Here is a 21,262-nt window from a genome sequence, read left to right on the forward strand (position 1 = left end):
TGTAGAGTCCAGAGTCTGATTCTCAGCCTTACAGCCTTAGAAAAGAGATGCTGTAAGCACTGAGGAGAGATTCATTTACTTTAACCCAAGTCACAAAGTTATCAAATTTACGATTTTGACTCAAGAAAGTATCACAGAAACCAGAATTCTCTGTACAAGCAACAATGAGCACATCTCCTTGTCATAACCAAAATTATAGGGGAAGGCAAGTTATAATCAGAAAGAAAGTACCCATCAAATGAACCAAAAGCAGATGGCATCAGGTCAAGATGGGCAGATGTCTATAGACAGTAGAAATGGTTTTACCAACAGGAACTAAAGTGCACTAGCTACAACTATTTGGATCCATCTCCATATTAGATGTGTTCTCACCAAGAGCTTTAACAATACAACCAGCAAACTGAACTGAACAGCCACTGGCTATCAGGCTTTCTTCCTATACAGTGTTTGAAAAGCCACAGCCAATGTGTACGTCTCACTGATTCTCCTAGGTACATCCCTGGATGATAAAACATCCCCTCTCTCTTTCTTTTTGTTTTCTCTTTACATATGTTATGATGCTAAATTAGGTTTCGATAAATCCGAGAGGGAAAGCCTTCCTTCACAGGATGCTGTGAAGCTTAACTGTTAGCTATTGGCTTAACGTTTAACTTTCCAAGGAAGTCCAATTGTTTTGGAACTTCTTCATGGTACCACACTGTACCCTCTCCCAACGAAGTGCCAGAAACAATGTGCTGCTCGTACTGCCTCCAGAACTGCAAGAACTTTTGACTGACAATGGTCAGTTTCTCTGCCAGGAGTCAGGCAGTCATCTACACATCTATAGAGTCTTTGGTCAACTACGGCCAGTCATGTGGCCCTCCTCATTATTAAGACATTTCTACCATGCAGTCTTCCTCATAACTAAGAACATCAGCATGGCAGACATTCTGATAAATGTATTATTATAATTTTGGCAACCAACAGTGATGTAATAAGGAGAAAGTGATGTGTTTAGACTTGTCTGAAAATAAACTCTACCAGGGGAAAAATGTGCCCATTCATGAAGCTGTTTACACTAATAGGGCCCAAGAGAAGAAACTTATTTATCTACAATCCAAAAATTTTCTCTGAATGATAAGTTTGACCTCAGTTTCATGTCAGAGTTTAGTGGAAGAATGTATCCCTATGTATTTTCATTTTCCTGTTAACATATGCTACACTTAGAGAAAATAAATAAGTAAAAACTAAGTCAAGTCAGTGAAGTCAACAAATCGATGTGAATTAGTTATTCATGTTTCAAAGTTGGCAGCAAAAAATGATTGCCAGAAAGTACAGGGCCTCATAGATAGACACCCAAAGTCAGCTGTTTTCCGTAAACATAGCTTCTAGACGGTTTATAACACATCCTTGGACCAGAGTTTTGGACCATTGCTCAGTTTTCTCATTAGATCTCCTCCACGTGCATAAAATGTCTCTTTTCATTTTAGTGAGTGTGAACTGGCTGCCTATTCCTCATAATGATCATTTTTTATCTTTGAACAAGTTGTTAAATTTGTTATTGATCATGCATGAAAATAACTATCTGGCCTGAAACCTGGAAAAATTTATCAGACTTTACTAGTAGATGCTATTTTTGAAAGTAAAATAACATCTATTACTTAGAACCATATTAAACTATTCACACCTCTTCAAGAATTGTGATTTTCAGATTCCTATTTATACAGAAAATAGCATTTAGTTTCTTTTATGCCAGAAGCACTGGACTAGACGGTGGGGAAAATAGGAAAGCAAATTAGGCCAGGTTCCTGCCTCCAGGAATCTGACACTCTACAAGCAGCAATAGGTGAGGCATGTATATACATGGCTCTACTGTGAGGCAGCATGAAATTGGGGTCATGTAAAGAAGGACCAAGTACACTGAGAATTCAGAGGGAGCCTCACTTCCAGCAGCTTTGGTCAGGGAATGCTTTCACCACAGACGAGGAGGCATCTGAGTTGGGCATTAAGCCACGAGTCAGATTTCAGAAGGCACAGATGGGGGGAATGAAGCATCGCAAGCAGACGGAATGGCATGAGCAAGGACAGAAGTAGAAAAGTACAGGGAACAAACAGTGATCCAATTTGGCTGGACCATGGTGTACCACAGGGGGTGGTGGTGCTTGGGAGTAAAGGTAAGTTGAGGTTAAATTGTGAAGGGTTTTGAATACATGGTGACAGAGAATAAACTCTTTGGAGAGCAATTGAAAAAAAAGTGAATGTCTTTATTAGAATGCATTTTAGAGCACTGATCCAGCAGTGCAGTGTGGAACCGAGGGGGAGAGAGGAAGGCAGGGGAGCAGCGGTTAATGTATTTCATATATGAGATGACTAGTGGCTTCCCAACAGACTGCAATGAACAAAGGAGTCTGAAAAGCAGCAGGAATTTCTCTGTGTGCCATCTTTCACTCAACCTATTTTCCCCCCTTTCTGGCTATAGGAGTCAGAAAAGTCAAAGTCCACAGAGGGGTTCATCAGTCCAAAATACCAGATGTGACTTCTAGGGAACTACAGTATCTGAAGAGGTCAGAGGTGAGTGCCGAAGTCAAGTTGCAGAGCTATACTTCTAGAACGAGAAAAATAAGAACAAGCACAATGCAAGGCAGTCCAGAGCAATTTGAGGGTAGGAAGAAAATCCTGCCAGATTGCCTAGAACGATTTTTTAATTTGGTGTTTTCTGATGATTAAAACATTTGTGGGGCGCCTGGATGGCTCAGTCGGTTGAGCGTCCGACTTCAGCTCAGGTCATGATCTCACGGTTTGTGGGTTCGAGCCCCACATCGGGCTCTGTGCTGGCAGCTTGCTCAGAGCCTGGAGCCTGCTTCAGATTCTGTGTTTTCTTCTCTCTCTCTGCCCCTCTCCTGCTCATGCTCTGTCCCACTCTGTCTCTCAAAAATAAATAAATGTAAAAGAAATTAAAAAATCTGTGGAAGCATATTTTGGGCCACATGGATAACCACCTTACTAATGAGTGCTTCCACTCTATTTCAATGCCTGCGCTTGCATTTTCCTATTGCATTGACATCCGGTAGTAGTATTGTAACTTGCATGTGCTAATGCAGAGAAAGCAGACCGGGAATTAATAGAAATGGCATACTGTGCCAGTTGTAAGCCAAAGGAAATCCTGGTTAACTAAGTGAATTGTTTGACTAAAGAAATGGGAAAACTTGTCCACGATACAAAACTAGGTAGAACTTAATAAAGGCTCAGAGTCCACTGTAATCAACAACTAAGTTTTCTTAAATCAGTGTCGAATCCGGATTTCATTGGCTTGGTAATTTTCTTGATATTTAATTTGCAAATGCATTTTGATTTTATAACTGGCTATCATCTATAACCATAATGAGCTTATACTTACAGTTACATTTGCATGTATTTAAGTACCATTATTTTAAAACAAGATCAGTTAATTCGATGTGGGAAGAATGAGTGAAAGTTTTTTTATTAAAGTGGGCCTATATATTACTAATGTTGGGAAAACATGTATTTTGGCTCACAGCTTGCTTTTAGAGTAGAGGTATGGTTACTGTTTGCTTAAACTGTCATGGCAAAAAGGACACTCATATTAATATTCTTGAGAGTGAAACCTGTGCACTTCTCAAGCTGTAAGCTTCCAAATTAAAATACATAATGAAAAAGTAGTACTTAGTACCTGTTTGTGGCATTGAACTAGTTTATTTACTACGTGATTTAACAAAATAAACCCTCCTTTTGAAGCTATAGGATAAAACAACTAAACCCACATTTTTAAAATGTCTACTATAGAAGAAATTCTCCAATATTTTTCAATTTTGCTTTTATTTCATCTTAATTCCAACAGCAGATAGATCAGAGAATATAAAATAATATATATATCATTATGGTAGCTGAACAGGCAAATAAAATCAGTGTATCAGTCAGCACTAGGATTATATTATTTTTAGCCTGGCTGCTATGAAGTTAGGGTTAGTGGGATTCTCTGTTACATTAACTGGCTACCAATACTGCTAAGTGTAATTAGCACCACTATTCATATCTCAACCCACGTGTGAGTCTGGCACACCTGTTGTCCTAGCCCAGGGTATCAACTGAGCAACAACCAACTGATATCCTGAGTTACGTTAAACATAGTTAGTAGTATTTCTGACATGTTTTCAAAGTATTGAGACTTTTTTTTCATTGCTGGGATCGTGTAAAGAAATACATAATTTCCCATGAGCTTCACAAAATGTTAGCTAAGTCGTTTTTAAACTATCTCTATGAGATATTAATCCTAGTATCTATCTTATATAGTTTTGGGAACAAGAGTCAGGATGTCTGAAGCTTTAACACTCTTTGGCTCATCACATTCTTAAGGTTTCCTCTGTGAATAAAACTCTCATAGGAAACGTTTCCAGCAAGTGGTGGAACATACACGACAATTTAAGACTGACCGATTTTAGAGCTGGAAAAATTAATGTGCAGTACTAGTTTTTATATGAAGATAAATATCTTAAATAAAATGCATTGTTAAATGTACTTATCTAGCATAAATACAGAATCTAAGGCATACCAAATAATCACAAATTTCTGAATTAAAAAAGTATAGGTTTCTATCCCATCTTTTGACTGCTCACAGCGCCCTCTTAGTCTCTCAGTCAATTCCCATGCTCCCAATACCACTGACAACTGGTCTAGGAGAAAAAGAGCCATAACATAGTCAAGCTTTGATACAATGTTTCTTCTTTTTTCTCAGAGCCCTCCATTTCCACTCAGCTCTGTTCTCCTTTCTAGAAGCAAAGTCAAGTAACTGTTTTTTCCAGATCTCAAATTTGTTTTATACTAAACAAATCCCTGCAGTTCCCAATCAATTCATGCTGTCCTTTCATGCCAATTCTGCAAGATTCGGGAACCTGCTTTTCTAATGGGGGCAGCTTATTTTCAACCAACAATATGCACCTAGAGTCATGAAAAACAGTCCTGTAATCCACCATCTCCCTATTCAATGTAAATTAAGGCACCTCAAGCCTTTCTACTGCTCCCAAATGTCCAAATGTCTTTTCCATCCCCCTGCTTTAGTGCCAGAAATATTATCATTAGCCCTAACCTTTGGGATAAAGTATTACACTCTGAACACTCCTATTAAATTTAAAATTATGAAGGCAACATATTGATCCATTATTAAACAGATGTGTGCAACAGAATCATCTGGTGGAGATTTTCAAAATGCACATATTGAGCCTCACCTTCCAGAATATGTAGCTTAGTAGGAAACGCTGAGGTTATGGCATGTTGAGACAGAAGCATTCTAGGCCACTTTGATGTTCGTCCTAGCTTTAGACACACTGAAGTAATCCCTCACTAAGCACCCAAACACAGTAGAATTAGTCTTTGTTAAGTGCCATGAAAGAAGAAGAAAAAGAGTAAGTAAGTTTGATAGTAAGATGGCAGTTAGTGAGGAAAAAAGTGGGCCAGAACAGTCTGCTTTAGGGGGAAAAGAAAAAAAAAGCCCTAGGAATCTAAGGGACAGTATGAAGAAATTAGACCTTGGAAGAAGTGAGGGGGATTGGGATAAGTAAATGGAAGAGAAGTTTCGAAACTACTTCCTAATTTCACATAGTTTAAACAGAACTCCAGTACTGAAATTTCCAGACTTAACTTCTTTATAACTGTGATAAACAGTTGGGGGTCCTCAGAAAGTTAAATTATAAAATTATCAAATGAATACAGCAACTCTGTTCCTAGACACACACCCAAAAGAATTGAGAACAGGTGTTCAAATATTTGTACACAAACATTTGTAGCAGCACAATCCATAGTAGCCAAAGGGTGGAAACAAAATGCCCGTCAACCAATGAATGAATAAATAAACATAGTATATTCATACAACAGAACACCATTCAGGCCCAACAAGGCATGAAGTATGATACAAGCAAAACATAGATGAACATTTTTGAGTAAAAGAAGCCAGACGCAAAAGGCCATATATTATATGAATCTTTTTATATGAAATATCCATTAAAGCCAAATCCAGAGACAGAAATCAGGTATAGCAACTGCAAGGGGCTGGGGGTGGAGGTAGGGATAGGGAAACATGGGAATGGGAAGTGATGCTAATGTGTACAGGGTTTCCTTCTGTGGTGATGGAAAAGGTTCCAGAACTAGATGGTAGTGATGGCTGCACAACAGTGTGAATGTACTTAGTGCCACTGGAATTTTGATATGTGCATTTTACCACGATTTTTTACTGAAGAATAATTGGTATACAATGCTGCATTAGTTTCAGGTGTACATCACAGTGATTTGATATTTATATACATTATAAAATGCTCCCCATGATCAGCCTAGTTACCATCTGTCACCATACAAAGTTGTTACAATATTACTGGCCATATTACCTATGCTGTATATTACATCCCTGTGTCTTATTTATTTTATAACTAGAATTCTGTACTTCTTAATTCATCTCTCTTTATTATTTCCTTTCTCCTTCTACCCCCCTCCCTTCCGACAACCATCGGTTTGTTTTCTGTATTTATGAGTCTGTTTCTGTTTTGTTTGATTTGTTCATTTGTTTGTTAGATTCCACATAGAAGTAAAATCATACAGTATTTGTCTGTCTCTGGCTGACTCATTTCACTTGGCATAATACCTCCCCCAGGTCCATTCACCACAACTTTTCGAGTGCTTTATAACTATGCTGTCTTTCATTCAAACACTGCCCCTCCTATAAGAACTCTGAAGAAATGCACTCACCAGTGAGATTCACATGGCCTTCTTTCTATGTTGAATTCACAGACAGTGCTGAACAGGTGCGAACAGGAAACACCGGACAAGTGCAGCATCTCACATTACCCTGTGCCCTGGATAAGGAGATGAGTAAAGGACAGGGATAAGAACATTTGAACAGTGTGGGTCCCTAAATGTCACTGGGGTTTACGTGATTAAACCTTGCCTACCCTCTGGAAACTTCGTGGATTGGCAGGCAATGACTATAGTATGCACCCTGCAATTTAAACTCAACCCAACGGAAAGGAGGATTCCAAAGCAGATGAAATGCCAAAGAAAATTCCCTGTGAGCAGGTACCACCTGTACCCTTATAGTGTCCCAGCAAGGATACAAAAGAGCCTGTTATGGGGCGCCTGGGTGGCTCAGTCGGTTAAGCAGCCGACTTCAGCTCAGGTCATGATCTCGCAGTCCATGAGTTCGAGCCCCATGTTGGGCTCTGTGCTAACAGCTCAGAGCCTGGAGCCTGTTTCAGATTCTGTGTCTCCCTCTCTCTGACCCTCCCCCGTTCATGCTCTGTCTCTCTCTGTCTCAAAAATAAATAAACGTTAAAAAAAAAATAGAGTCTAAAAAAAAATTTAAAAAACAAAAGAGCCTGTTACTCCATTATGCCACCTAATGCAGCCTTATTCCACATCTACAATGCAGAAATGTGAAAAAATGAAATTATTTTCTGGGGAATTCGGAGAATTCCCTAACTACCCAATTACTGGCCTCCAAAGTATTCAGCTTTGAGACCTGAACAGCAGAGAAAAATATATCTCTCAAAAATAATCTTCTGATTATAGAAACAGTCCTTCAATTCATTTCTCTATGGCTGCTCTCTATGGATTTTCACAGTAGCCAGGTCCTCCCTTCATAGCTAGGCACAGCTGATTATCTTTGTTCTCACTTTAGATAACGTAGATAAGCAGAATGCATTGCCAGGTATACATGTGAGTGAACATAACAGGAAACAAAATTTGTAGGTAGAATTCAAGTCCTATAAATACCTTTTAAGAGCAGGTTGAATGGAAGTTCATTCAACAACATGTTTACAAAGATTGTTCTAAGGTAACAGGATTATTGGTAGTACATAGCTATTTTCTCCTTCTTTTATATATTCCAGTATGTCTGAATTTACTACAGCAAGTACCTATTCTGTTTTTTTGTTGTTATTAAGGAAAAAATATGGTATTATTTTTTTGGCTATATGTTAAGTGAAAGAACATGTAAAAAAGAGTACATGTATATGGAGGCTCAAGAAAATTGTTATTGTGACTGTTCTATTTTCTCATATCTTTACCTATCTCTGGCTGGCTTACATCTTTCTGGCTATTGCTTTCTCAATAATAGTTTCTTAACTTTTGGTATCTTTTGTTTCTTTGATTATTACCAGACTTTTTCTGGAAGATGTTGAATCAATAAAGTAGTATACAGGTCTAGAAGATAATAGTTAGGAAATGAAACAGTCCGATGAAAGAAGTCAACAGATTCTTCTTTCATAGAACTTTGTGTTGAAGTATAATATACTTAAGAGAATAATGCATAAATCAAAACTATATGTATTGGGGTGCCTCGGGTGGCTCAGTCGGCTAAGCATCTGACTTCAGCTCAGGTCATGTTCTCATGGTTTGTGTATTCAAGCCCCACATTGGGTGATCTCGAGCCCCACTTCAGGTGAGCCCAAGACCCACTATGGGTGAGTCCTGCTTCTCTCTCTCTCTCTCTCCCTTTCTCTCTCTCTCCCTTTCTCTGTCTCTCCCTCTCTCTCTGCCTCTCACTCACTTGTACCCTCTCTCTTAAAACAATAAAAAGAAAGAAAGAAAGAAAAAAAGAGGAAGTAGACATATCAATCACAAAATGAACATTAAGTGTAACTGCCACCCAAATAATGGAACACATCATGAATAGCACCCAGAGACCCCCCCACATGCCTTCTCCATACCCTAACTCCACCCTCCTTTTCCAAGTTAACCACCATCTTGATCTCCAGCACCACAGACCAGCTTTGACTATTTTTAAACATTATATAAAGGAATCATACAGTATATACACTTACATGTCTGCCTTCTTCCATGTAACATAATGTTTGTCAAGTCTATCTGTGTTGTATGTGACAGTAGTTTCATTTTTGTTGTTTTATAATATTCTATTGTATAAATATACCACAATTTAATCATTGATCCTATTGTTGGTAGATATGTGGGTTGTTTACAGTTTGGTTATATTTAAAAAATACCACTATGAACATATTTATTTATGTTTTTTAGAGGACCATACTATGCACTTCTGTTGAGTATACACTTGAGAGTGAATTATTGGGTCATAGGGTAATTGGGTGTTCAGCCATAAGTGATATTGCCAAAGAGTATTACAAAATGGTTGTGCCAATTTGCATTCCCACCAGCTCTGTAAGATAAAGATCTATTTGCTCCACATTCTCACCAACTCTCGGTATTTTCCAAATTTTATTTATTTATTTGTTTGTTTGTTTGTTTGTTTTTGAGTAGGCTTCATGCCCAGCACAGAGCCCAACACAGGACTTGAACTCATGACCCTGAGATCAAGACCTGAAATGAGATCAAGAGTCAGATGCTTAATCGACTGAGCCACCCAGGCGCCACTCCAACTTTTTAATTTTAGCCATTCTACATATTATCAGTACTACAGGTATCAATACTACATTATTATATCTTTGTGATTTTAATTTGCATTTCTGTGATGAAATATAATGAGACTATGGACCTTTCATATGAGTCCTGGTAATTTGACTATTGTCTTTTGTGAAATGCCTGTTCAAGTATTTTGCCCACTCTTCTATTGGGTTGTCTGTATCTTTCTGTATATACACACACACACACACACACACACACACACACACACACACAAGCTTTTCAACAGGGATATTTATTACAAATGTATTCTCTCTTCCAGGGGTATGCTTCTGTCAGGGTGGGGAGCAGATCATCTTAATGCATCATGGAGAAAGGTGATCAGAGCTGAAATATAGTTCCTGTGGCAGATGGTCTATTTTCACGTCATTTATTTGTAAGATTCAGCCCTTCAGAATCCCAAATGAAAGGCTTTCTTCTTGGCAGGCCCTTAATTCCAATTATTTCATCCCAGCCTCATAAAAGTGCTAAAATCTCTGTTCAGCTTCTCAGCCTCTTCATTGCTCCTTACAAATCAGCAAATGCCTCTGCTGGAAAAGTCATTTGGGACCATGTCCTTTCTGTCTGTAAGCCAAGTGGATACAGGAAAAGATACGAGAAAACAGAATGGCAAAAATAGCAATCTGTTGGAATTTCCATATACATGTACTTTTATTTAACATCAGGCCAAAACAATATGGTGCTTTTAATTTTATAATATTATAATTTTATAAATTATAATCCATTAAAAATTCTTAGAAATAATCACCATTCCAGTACCAACGAGCACTCTGACACTCAGATTGTGATTTCTAACTACCTTTTCCCACCAAAAGGAACCAACTCATTCTAAGCCTCTGGCATAAAATATTCCAGATGAACCTGGAACATTTAAATAGATAATCATTTAAATGGATAAACACTGGGACACCTGAGTGGCTCAGTCAGTTAAGCATCCAACTTCGGCTGAGGTCATGATCTCCCAGTCCATGAGTTCGAGCGCTGCATCGGGCTCTATGCTGACAGCTCAGAGCCTGGAGCCTGTTTGGATTCTAGGTGTCCCTCTCTCTCTCTCTACCCCCCCTTCTCTCTCTCAAATAAATATTAAAAATAATAATAATAAAATAAATGATAAACACTGTCAGTTGCAATGACATGGATGGAGCTAGAGTGTATTATGCTAAGTGAAATAAGTCAGTCAGAGAAAGATAAATATATAATTTCACTCATATGTGGAATTTAAGAAACAAAACAGATGCACATAGGAGAAGGGGGAAAAAAAGAAAGGGCAGAAAATCATAGAGACTCTTTTTTAATGTTTATTTATTTAAATTTTTTTTTTTTGAGAGAAAGAGACAGAGTACAAGCAGGGGAGGGGCAGAGAGAAAGAGAGACACAGACTCTGAAGCAGGCTTCAGGCTCTGAGATGTCAGCACAGAGCCTGATGCAGGGATCGAACTCACAAAAGGTGAGATCATGACCTGAGCTCAGATGCTTAACTGACTGAGCCACCCAGGTGCCCTAGAGATGCTTAACTCTAGAGAACAAACTGAAGGTTGATGGAGGGAGGTGGGTAGGAGATGGTCTAAATGGGTGATGGGTATTAAGGAAGGCACTTGTGATGAGCACTGGGTGTTGTATAGGTGATGAAACGCTAAATTCTACTCCTGAAACCAATATTACACTATATTTTAACTAGCCAGAATTTAAATAAAAATTTGAAACAAAAAAATCATAGTATAGAAGAGTTCATACTATAATTTTTATGACTTTTTCCACACTATGATTTTTTTGTTTGTTTCCAATTTTTATTTGAAAAATAAAGACTATCACAGTTGTCACAAGGGCCCAGGAGCCAATCTGAAAAGGATTACACAGCCAAAGATGAAACAATCTGAATATTAATATTAATAGTAACTACAATGGATTAAAACACATCATATATGTTTAAATGAATTGGACTGCTATGATGCTAAGATAATTACTCATTGGCTACCTTTGGAGAATGCCAGGGAATGAATTCAACATTTTAAAAACTGGCAAACAACAACAAAATCAAGAATATATCTTGCCTTTCCTATGCTAACTATACTTGAGAATAACCAAACAGTTGGTGAGGGAAAGTATTTTCTTACAGAAATATTACACCTTATAAATTAGGGAGAAATTATAGTGTTAAATTGTGATCAATGTACAAGTCCTGCTAACCTAACAAATGCAGAAAATTATCATTAATGGCTCCTCAAATCACCAAAAAAGTGATAACCAGATATGTGCTTCCTAGTGGAAGTAGATAAGATAGATAAGTGGAAGTAGATAAAAAGAAGACTCCAGATCTAACTTTCAGTTTCTAATAAATGTGGGGAATGAGGATTTTATTAAATGATAGTTTGAGGATGCAATCTCAAATCAAGATTATGGACAACTATACAGACCCAATGACCAAGTTTTTCCAATGAATGGGGAGTGGGGAGAGAGGAGAACCTATACATTACAAGAAAATTAAAAGACATATCAACCAATTGCAATATGTAAATCTTATTTGGATTCTGATTTGAACAACTGTTAAAAAAATTTTTTTTAAATAATCTGGGAAATTTGACCACTGACTAAAGCTATTTGATGATATAACAGTATTATTATTACTTTTTCAGGTATAATAATGGCTACATAATTATGTTGTCTTAAAAGAGTCCTTATCTTTTAGAGATACATACTAAAATATTATGAATAGAATGATTCAATGTCTTGGATTTGCTTCAAAATGATCCATCTGTGGGGGGAAGTTAGATGAAACAGGATTTGCCATGAGTTAAAAATTGATCAAGAGAGGCAACAGGAATATGGATCTTTTTAGTGCTATTTCTTCTTCCATTTGTGTAAAGATAATAAAAAGTTTAAAATTCTAGAACATTTACAATTACCCCCTAAGTATGCACCTAACATTTAAAAGTATCTTCTTTCTATGGGCAAATATTAAGGCTTGGCAAAAATAAATTATTGGGACTACGTCAAATGAAAAGTTTCTGCACAGTGAAGAAAACAACAAAACTAAAGGCAAACTATGGAGTGGGAGATGATATTTGCAAATGACACACACAATAAAGGGTTAGTATCCAAAACATACAAAGAATTTATAAAACTCAACACCCAAAAACCAAATAATCCAATTAAAAAAATGGGCAGAAGACATGAATAGACACCTCTCCAAAGAAGACATACAGATAGCCAATAGACACATGAAAAGATACTAATCATTGCTTATCATCAGAGAAATGCAAATCAAAACTATAATGAGGTATTTCCTATCTCATTAGAGACTATCAGAACTATCAGAATGGCTAAAATCAACAACAGAAGAAACAACAGGTGTTGGTGAAGATGTAGAGAAAAAGGAACCCTCGTGCACTGCAGGTAAACATGCAAACTGATGTAGCCACCCACTGTGGAAAACAGAATGGAGGTTCCTCATAAAGTTAAAAATAGATCCAGGCATCACACTACTGGGTATTTACCCAAAGAAAACAAGAACACTAATTCAAAGGGATACATGCACCCCTATGTTTACTGCAGCATCATTTATAATAGCCAAAATATGGAAGCAGTCCAAGTGTCCATAAACTGATAAATGGATAAAGAAGATGTAGAATAAATATACACTGGAATATTATTCAGCCATAAAAAAAGAATGAAATCTCATCATTTGCAAAGACAGATGGATCTGGAGAGTACAATGCTTAGCTAAATAAGTCAGAGAAAGACAAATACCATATGATTTCACTTACATGTGGAATTTAAGAAACAAGACAAGCAAAGGGGAAAAAATAAGACAGAGACAAATCAAGAAACAGACTCTAGATTATAGAGAATAAACTGATGGCTACCAGAGGGGAGGGGGACTTGGGGGGGGGGGGGATAGGTTAAAGAAGAGATGGGGATTAAGCACAGTCAAGATGATCACAGGGTGATATATGGAAGTGCTGAATTATTATATTGTACACCTGAAACTAATGTAACATTGTATATTAACTAACTGGAATTAAAATAAAAACTTAAAAAAATATATATTAAGGCTTGGAAAAGCCACCTATTTCAGAGCTAAATAGAAAGAAACCACAGGGCTGGAAGAAAGGCTGGCCAGGCTGAGTTCGGCAATGCTGGGCAGGCCATTAGAACTTCCTTTTCAGCCCATGTCTTTAAAAGGCTGGTTTTCAACGTTTTATGTTTCTGACCAACCTAGGGGCAGGAATATAAAGCTTTTGCCTGTTTCATCTTTCTATCTCTTAATACAAGTACCTCATAGAATTTCATAACTAACAGTTGGAAAGCAGAGGAATGTTATTTTAAAGGACCTTGGCAGAATTTCGTGTAGGAACAGAACTATCTTTTGTTAAGCAAAATATCTTGATGAGCCATTTAGGTAGAACAATGGTGGTAGTCTAGAAAAGAGTAAAAGAAAGAAATAAATGCCTTCTTTTGTTTTTTTATAAGTGAGAAGACTTTGGATGGTGCACAGAGAGGTGAGTGACCTCAAAAGAAGGGTGTGGGGGTAGGTGGAGAACGTACGGACAGTAAGGATACCCCAGGATACCCCAGCATCCTGAAGTAAAGTCTTTCCAAAGCAAAAAGATTATACATAAAATTTTCAGTGTTAACTATGGCTTTGGGGCTATTTAGAACAGCAATGGCTAAATTTCAATTTTGAGGTATCTGTTGTGCTATAAGGTGATATGACCCCCCACAACCTTCCACTGTTGCCAAACCATAAGTAAAAGCAACTACCCAAACAACCATATGTGAGTGGTTCTTGGAGGAGAACCAAAGAGAAGGCAGCTGCTATTCATGTTGAGTGAATGTGGGCAGAAGGAAGAGAACCACAAAAGAGATGTGTGTTCATTAGAACAGGAGCAACATAAGACTGAGGGATGTGTTCAAGCACCTAGATAGCTCAGTCATTTGAGCATCCAGACTCTTGATTTCAACTCAGGTCATGACCTCACGGTTCAGGAGTTCTAGCCCCACATGGGGCTGACAGCGCAGAGCCTACTCAGGATTCTCCCTCTTCCTCTGCCCCTCCTCCGCTTACACACACGTTCTCGCTGTCTCTCTCAAAATAAATAAATAAAATACAATAAAAAAGACTGGGGGATATGGATCTTCAAATATGAGGTAGGGGAGAAATTCAGGGATACAGGCTTGAGCCAGTTCATCAGACTATTAAAAGAATATCCAAGAAGCAACACAGAGTTAGCAAGCAATTTAGACTACCATGTTCTATAATCCTACACTATGAATTCTGGGAAAACCCCTACAGATCTTCCAGAACAGCAGTTTTGAACTTGGTCCACAAAACCTCCAGTTTCTCAAAGGTGGCTCAGGAGCTTCTTGAGAAGGGGCATGGATTTGGGACCCTAATCCTTGCTTCATCCAGAAAAGTTTAATCTACATTACATATTAGGATTCCATATCAGATGTTATTTTTTTAAATATTTTTGCTGCTAAAACAAAGAAGGCATTGATATAATCTAACCCCCTCATGTTACAGAAAGGCAGAGGAGTTGAAAAATGCTAAGAAACTTGCCCATGATCACATAGCAGAACAGGTGTTAGAACCTAGTTCTTATGACCCCCTTGACTGAGAGGCTATCAAAGGCACCAGTGGATAGTAGATGCACACATTCCAGGCAGCTTTAGGAGTTCTCAGCATTATACAAAAGTCACCGTAGGCCAGATATCAGGAGTCTTCTTGGTGGCATCAACCAGGTGGTGGAGAGAGGTTTGCAGGCTAAGGAGACCTTTGCACTCTCTTTGCCTGCTGCAAATATCCATTCTAATTCAGTTTCAAGGACCTGAAGAAAGCCTTAAGTTTCAGAAGTATCAAATTCATCCATTCACCTCCCTTGTTCCAACTCCATGAGACAGTCTGAGCTGTCTTCTCCTGCATTCCCATTTGTTTTTGGGGTTTTTTGCCCATTTTATTGAGGTATAATTGACATAAAACACTATAAAATTTAAGGTGTACAGCATAATTACTTGACACTCATGTGTCTCTAACAGAGTCAACCACCATCCCTCCACCAAATTCTATCTTCAAAGCCAAAATTTAAATTTCAGGAAAATCTCAGGCATAATGAAAAGATGACAAGGTGGAGAACCAAAAATCCTAGGTCAACAAAACAATTATGTGGCCAGAAATAAGTTAATTAACTTCACCTTCAAAATGATTCTAATAATATTTGCCTCATAGGGATATTGCATAAGGAGCAAATGAAGTAAGCCACTTAAAACATCCATCCCAGGACATGTTAGTCATTCAATAAATATCAGTTGTTGTTTCAGATTTTAATCCAACCTCACAAAGAAGCCCTACACATTTGCTTGGCATTGTACCATTGGTACTCGGCAAAGGCAAGGAAAGCAGCAGCACCCAGACAGGCCATGAAGATGTATTTATCTGTGACTGCATTCTGAATGTTTTTCCTAAGATGCTGATGTGTCCATAGTAAAAGGCAAAGTTGTTTCCCTCCAGAGCATATGATCTGAAAAAAATGGCAGAGTTGTTTTGTGATCATGGTTGACCATCTCCCCAGGCCAGTCTTCCTCTGATGGCCAGGGAAAACCTTGGCATCTCAGAAAATATTTCATTCTGTTGGTCGAAGCCTATAAAGTGGACCAGCCACACAGCACCTCCTCAAGCAGGTGAATCTAGCCAACTCTAAAGGAAACTCCCCTCTCTTTTCATACAAGACATGTCAGAACAGTAGGCCTTCAGCTTCGTGTGGCAGCAGCAACTCTATCCTCTTATCCTTCCCTTTCACCAGGTCCTGTTACAGCATTTTTCCTCAACTGCACATGTTTAACTAGTTTATTTACATAATTCAAATAGCAGCTATAAATCCTTCACAGTGGAAGAACTTCCCCATCTCCCTTGTGATGGATGCCCAGTTGCTCAAATCTAGTCTGTAGCCATTCTGTAACCTTACACATAGTCCCCTGAGCTACCCTCAGATAACAACCATTCTCTCTAATCACAAACTCACTGCTCTGGGTAAACTAAAGGTAAAATTTTAATAGGTCTTCTAGAGTTTCACCTAATTTGCAACCCCCACAGCAGGGAATTCATAAGCACAATCTCAGGGGGAAAAATTTGCACACAAGTTGATACACACTTGTATCAATCAGCAATTGTCACAAACCAACCTAAAATTCAATGATCATGCCATAACATTCTGCTTCAGGCTGGAAGTCAGATGGGACAACTATTTCACAAGTGCTCATCCTGGTCCCTCACTAAAAGGCCCCTCCCTAATAAAGGGAAGAAGTCAGAGGCTCCCATAGATTTGTATGAACACACATAAGGCATCTAAAGGCCTAGAATCTGAGCCCACACACTGTCATTTCCTACTATATTCCATTAGCCAAACTCACAATGCCACATCCACATCACTAGGGTGAAGAAGTATACATCTCCTGTGGAGGTAGTGGGGAGAAAGTTTTCACTCTGCTTAACAATGATCTATTCCACAACACCAATGTAAATGCCATATATTTGTTCCCTATACAATCAACATTTCCCTGCATCTCAATATTGATGTCTTCCTTGCCCAGGATTGGAAGTTAGATAATATGAAAGTTCTATGAATAGAGAAGTTATCTCTCACAACTTTAACACCACTGCCTACTCAGCATTAGTTAAGAGATATGGACTAACCCTTTCTGCTAGTTGTATGTAGCAGTCACTAGAAATAAACACATGTATAAATGATGTGTCGTTTAAACTCACACACACACTCACAAACCACAGACATTTTTGCAAATTCGCCAGTGCGTGGGGAACCTTCAGCTTGTGATCTGGCCTTTTATGTGGAGTTTTGCTTGAGTATTTGCTTTGGAATTTGATAAACACAGCTATTTACAGGGCTATCACCACATGGTACGTTTGCTACCACAGAAACACAGAAGCTCTTCTACAGGCACATCCCATACCCACCCTGTAAGCAAAATTCCTGCCATTTCCTACAGGTCCAACAAAATAGCTCTATGGGCTCCTACTTCATGGAATTTGGAACTGGGGTAACACATTAATCTTGCACACTCTTCTTTTGCCTCCTTCCTCTGGCAGAATCATCTTCATTGTGTTTTATTTTTAAACTTAAAAAAAATCAAGAGGTAGGGAAAATATTGGAAGTGCATAGGGATGAAGGTACGACTAGGGCTGATCTTCTGGAACTTCTGCTTTTTCTACCAAATTACATCTTAACGTGTTGGAAGAATTAGCAGAAGGCTGGGAATTGACCTCAGAACTTATTTGCCTATTATTTAACTTTTTGCTGTAATGTTGAAGAAAATCAAACATTTGTTTCCCCTTCCTGCATGCTCAGGATTTAAGCTAAAAGAAGTTTAGCAGATCTACTGAGAAGCTAAACACCAATATGGAAGTCCCAAAGACAAGACCACACAAAGTAGCAGAAGGTGCCCGAGCTCTGTAGTCAGATAAATGAGGGTTTCAATCCAGGCTCTGCTCCTTCCTCTGTCATAGGGCAAAATTGCTTAATACAATGCTGTTTTAGTTACTCATTGCTGCATAACAAACCACCTTAAAACTCAGTGGTTTAAAACAACAACCATCTTACCACAGTCACGATTTTGTGGGTCTAGAAAGTGCACAGCAGAGGCAGATGGTCTCTGCTCCACAATGTCTGTAGCTGCAGACTAGGTAACACAGGGAGATGGGAATAAGTGGGATGACCCAACTCTGGACATATGTTGGGGCCTAGATTCTGGCTGTTAGTTAATCTTTTTGGTTCTTTTCCAAACAGTATCTAATGGAGCTGGAATGTCCAAGATAATTCCTGGGCTAAGATGGCTAGAAGAGCTGGTGCTGGCCAAGTCCCCCTCTCCTCCCATTCTGTCTGTCTGTCTCTCTCTCTCTCTCAACCCTCCTCCCTCGCTCCCTCTCTCTCTCCTCACGTAGCCTCTCCATATGGCTACCTTGGACTTATTCAAAGCAAGACAGTCTCCGGATACTTGAATTTCTTACATGGCAGCTGGAGCAAAAGCAAAAGCTATCAGATGTCTTCAAGATTAGACCCAGAGCATGTGATGCCACTTCTGTTACATGCTATTGATCAACCAGTATCAAGGGCCAACTCAGACTGAAGAAAAGGGAGAGAAATACCAAGCCTCTCAATGGAAGGGTGGCAAAGAATTTGCAGCCATTTTCAATCCACCACAGACTCAGTTTCCTCATCTGTCCAATAAAGGCAACAAATCCTATTTCATATGACTGTTCTGTAGATTAGATAAAATGTTTGCAAAATATTTGATACTTACATGGCATTTTTTTTAACGTTTATTTATTTTTGAGACAGAGAGAGACAGAGCATGAACAGGGGAGGGGCAGAGAGAGAGGGAGAAACAGAATCTGAAACAGGCTCCAGGCTCTGAGCGGTCAGCACAGAGCCCGACGTGGGGCTCAAACTCACGGACCGTGAGATCATGACCTGAGCCAAAGTCGGACGCTTAACTGACCGAGCCACCCAGGCGCCCCTACGTGGCATTTTAAATGGTAGCCTCCATTCCTGAGAAAGTGTGAACAAGAGAACATGTAAAATTCCCATGTTCAGATCTTGGTCTTACTGATATGAAAGGAATAACAGGACAAAACTTTCCAGAGATGTCAACATATGGTTGACAAGACAATTCAAGAAAGAATATAATGTAAATAAATGTCCCTATTCTATGGTTCTCTGTTCATTTGTTCTTGTTATTATTAGCCTTGTATTGTTTTCATGGCTCAGATAAATCTAATATCCATTTCTTATGGTAGAACAGGCCATCATTATGGTGGAACTGTACTACCTATCTGTTGGGGGGGGGGCGGGGGGGAGGGGAATGACAAATGTCCTAGTGGTAGGAGAAGATGCTTAGAAAAAATTCTTCTTGTTGAAAATGGCCTGTATATGCCACACTTTCTTCTACAGACACACAAAGGACAAAGAGAAGAACTGAACTTCTGCAGAGATAGACCATTCCCTGGGCGGTGAACATGGCACTGTAGACCAGACAACAGAGTCTTAGGTCAGAGAACTTGAGTTGAAATCCCAGCGCTGAAACTTTCTACATAAGACAAGTTCCTTACCTCTCTGCACCTCTGCTTCCTTAACAGAGGGCTTTATGGAATGTGGTATGGCACATGGGAGATACTCAAAGGCCCTTCTTTTAGGACCTTGCTGGGTCAAGTGTCACAATTACTCAGTGTCCCAGATTTTGCATCCACTCGTCACTTTAAACTTCCTGTTCCCTCAAATACATACATAACAAAAGCACACATGACCTTAATTTTGGATTAGAGAGTTAACTAACTTATCCTGGAAAACAACTTGAGAAATTTGAGCCTCCATAAGGGAAGGAGCCTCCAGGAACCAAGGACCCTGTGAGGAAGCAGGGAGCTTTCCTGTTGCTACAAAAAGCCTGTCCAGAAATGCCTCTCCTGAACTGTACATTCAGATTCCTGCCTCTCCCAGGTGACAGGACAATCTCACGAGAAGCTGATGTCTACTTCTCCCTCTTCATTGCCTCAAAATATTTTCATCTGGCTTTTATCCCCATGAATCCATCAGAACAGCACTCTCTAATGCCACCAATGACACACATGTCCACAAAAACAATAGACGTTTTTGTCCTCATCCCACTTGACCCTGTGCAGCATTTGACACTGTTGACTTTTCCTTCCTTTTGAAACACTCTTTCCTTGGCTTTAAGTGACATAAAATACATTTGTTTTTCTTCATACCAACTGTTCTAACTCAATCTCTCTTCACAGATTTATCATCCTCTACCTGACAATTAAATTCCGGAGCTCCTTGGTCCTGTGTCTTCTCCTCTTTCACTCCATACTCCACGTCTCCTGGCATTCTTTTTTTTTTTTTTTTTTTTTTTTTTTTTTTTTTTTTTTGAGAGAGAGAGAGAGAGAGAGAGAGAGAGAGAGAGATAAAGAGGGGCGGGGTGGTGGTGCAGAGAGACAGAGGAAGACAGAGGATCCAAAGCATGCTCTGCGCTGACACAAGGGCTCAATGCAGGGCAGGAACTCACGAACCGCAAGATCATGACCTAAGCCAAAGTCAGATGCTTAATCGAGTGAGCCACTCAGGCACCCCTCTCCTGGCACTCTTATCCATGACTCTTCTGCAATGGTGGACTAATCACACAAAAATGTATTCCAGACCCCTCCAATGGACAATGGCTGCTAGGGGTCTCAAAGACACTATAAACCCAAAATTTCCAAAGGAGGATGAAATCCATGATCCTCCCCCACAAAGCATGGTTTTCCTCCATTTATCATTTCCCCATTTATGAAGTCACCATCTAATACAGTTTCTCAAGCCAGAAAACAAAGTCACCCTTGGAAGACCTTGTTCCTTCTTTGCTATCTTATCAAATTTATCTCCCACTTTTTTAGTCTATCAGGGTGCCTGGGTGGCTCAGTTGGTTAAGTGGCTGACTTCGGCTCAGGTCATGATCCCACAGTCCATGATTTCGAGCCCAGCATTGGGCTCTGTGCTGGTAGCTTGGAGCCTGGAGCCTGCTTCAGATTCTGTGTCTCCTTCTATCTCTCTGCCCCTCCCCCCTCTCAAAAGTAAATAAACATAAATACATATATTTATACATAAATGTAAATATTCATATATAATATTGATACATAAATATAAATTTATACATAAATTTATACATAATATACCTTTATACATAATAAATTTATACATAATAAATGTATACATAAATTTATACATAAATATATAAATATATATTTATACATATATATTTTTTTTAGTCTATCAACTTTTATCTGTATCAACCTCTTACT

The 21,262-nt window shown here is 38.8% G+C and overlaps 1 long non-coding RNA gene across 1 annotated transcript in view; it reads right to left on the minus strand.

Moving 5' to 3' along the window:
- Positions 1-21,262, minus strand: part of LOC122232926 — a 220,474-nt gene that overhangs the window by 147,765 nt on the left and 51,447 nt on the right. Inside the window, exon 2 of the long non-coding RNA XR_006210305.1 lies at positions 6,733-6,839. This is a non-coding gene — a long non-coding RNA (uncharacterized LOC122232926). The remainder of the gene's footprint in view (positions 1-6,732; positions 6,840-21,262) is intronic.

This window comes from Panthera tigris, chromosome D4 (assembly GCF_018350195.1).
Source record: "Panthera tigris isolate Pti1 chromosome D4, P.tigris_Pti1_mat1.1, whole genome shotgun sequence".
Taxonomy (NCBI): Eukaryota; Metazoa; Chordata; class Mammalia; order Carnivora; family Felidae; genus Panthera; species Panthera tigris.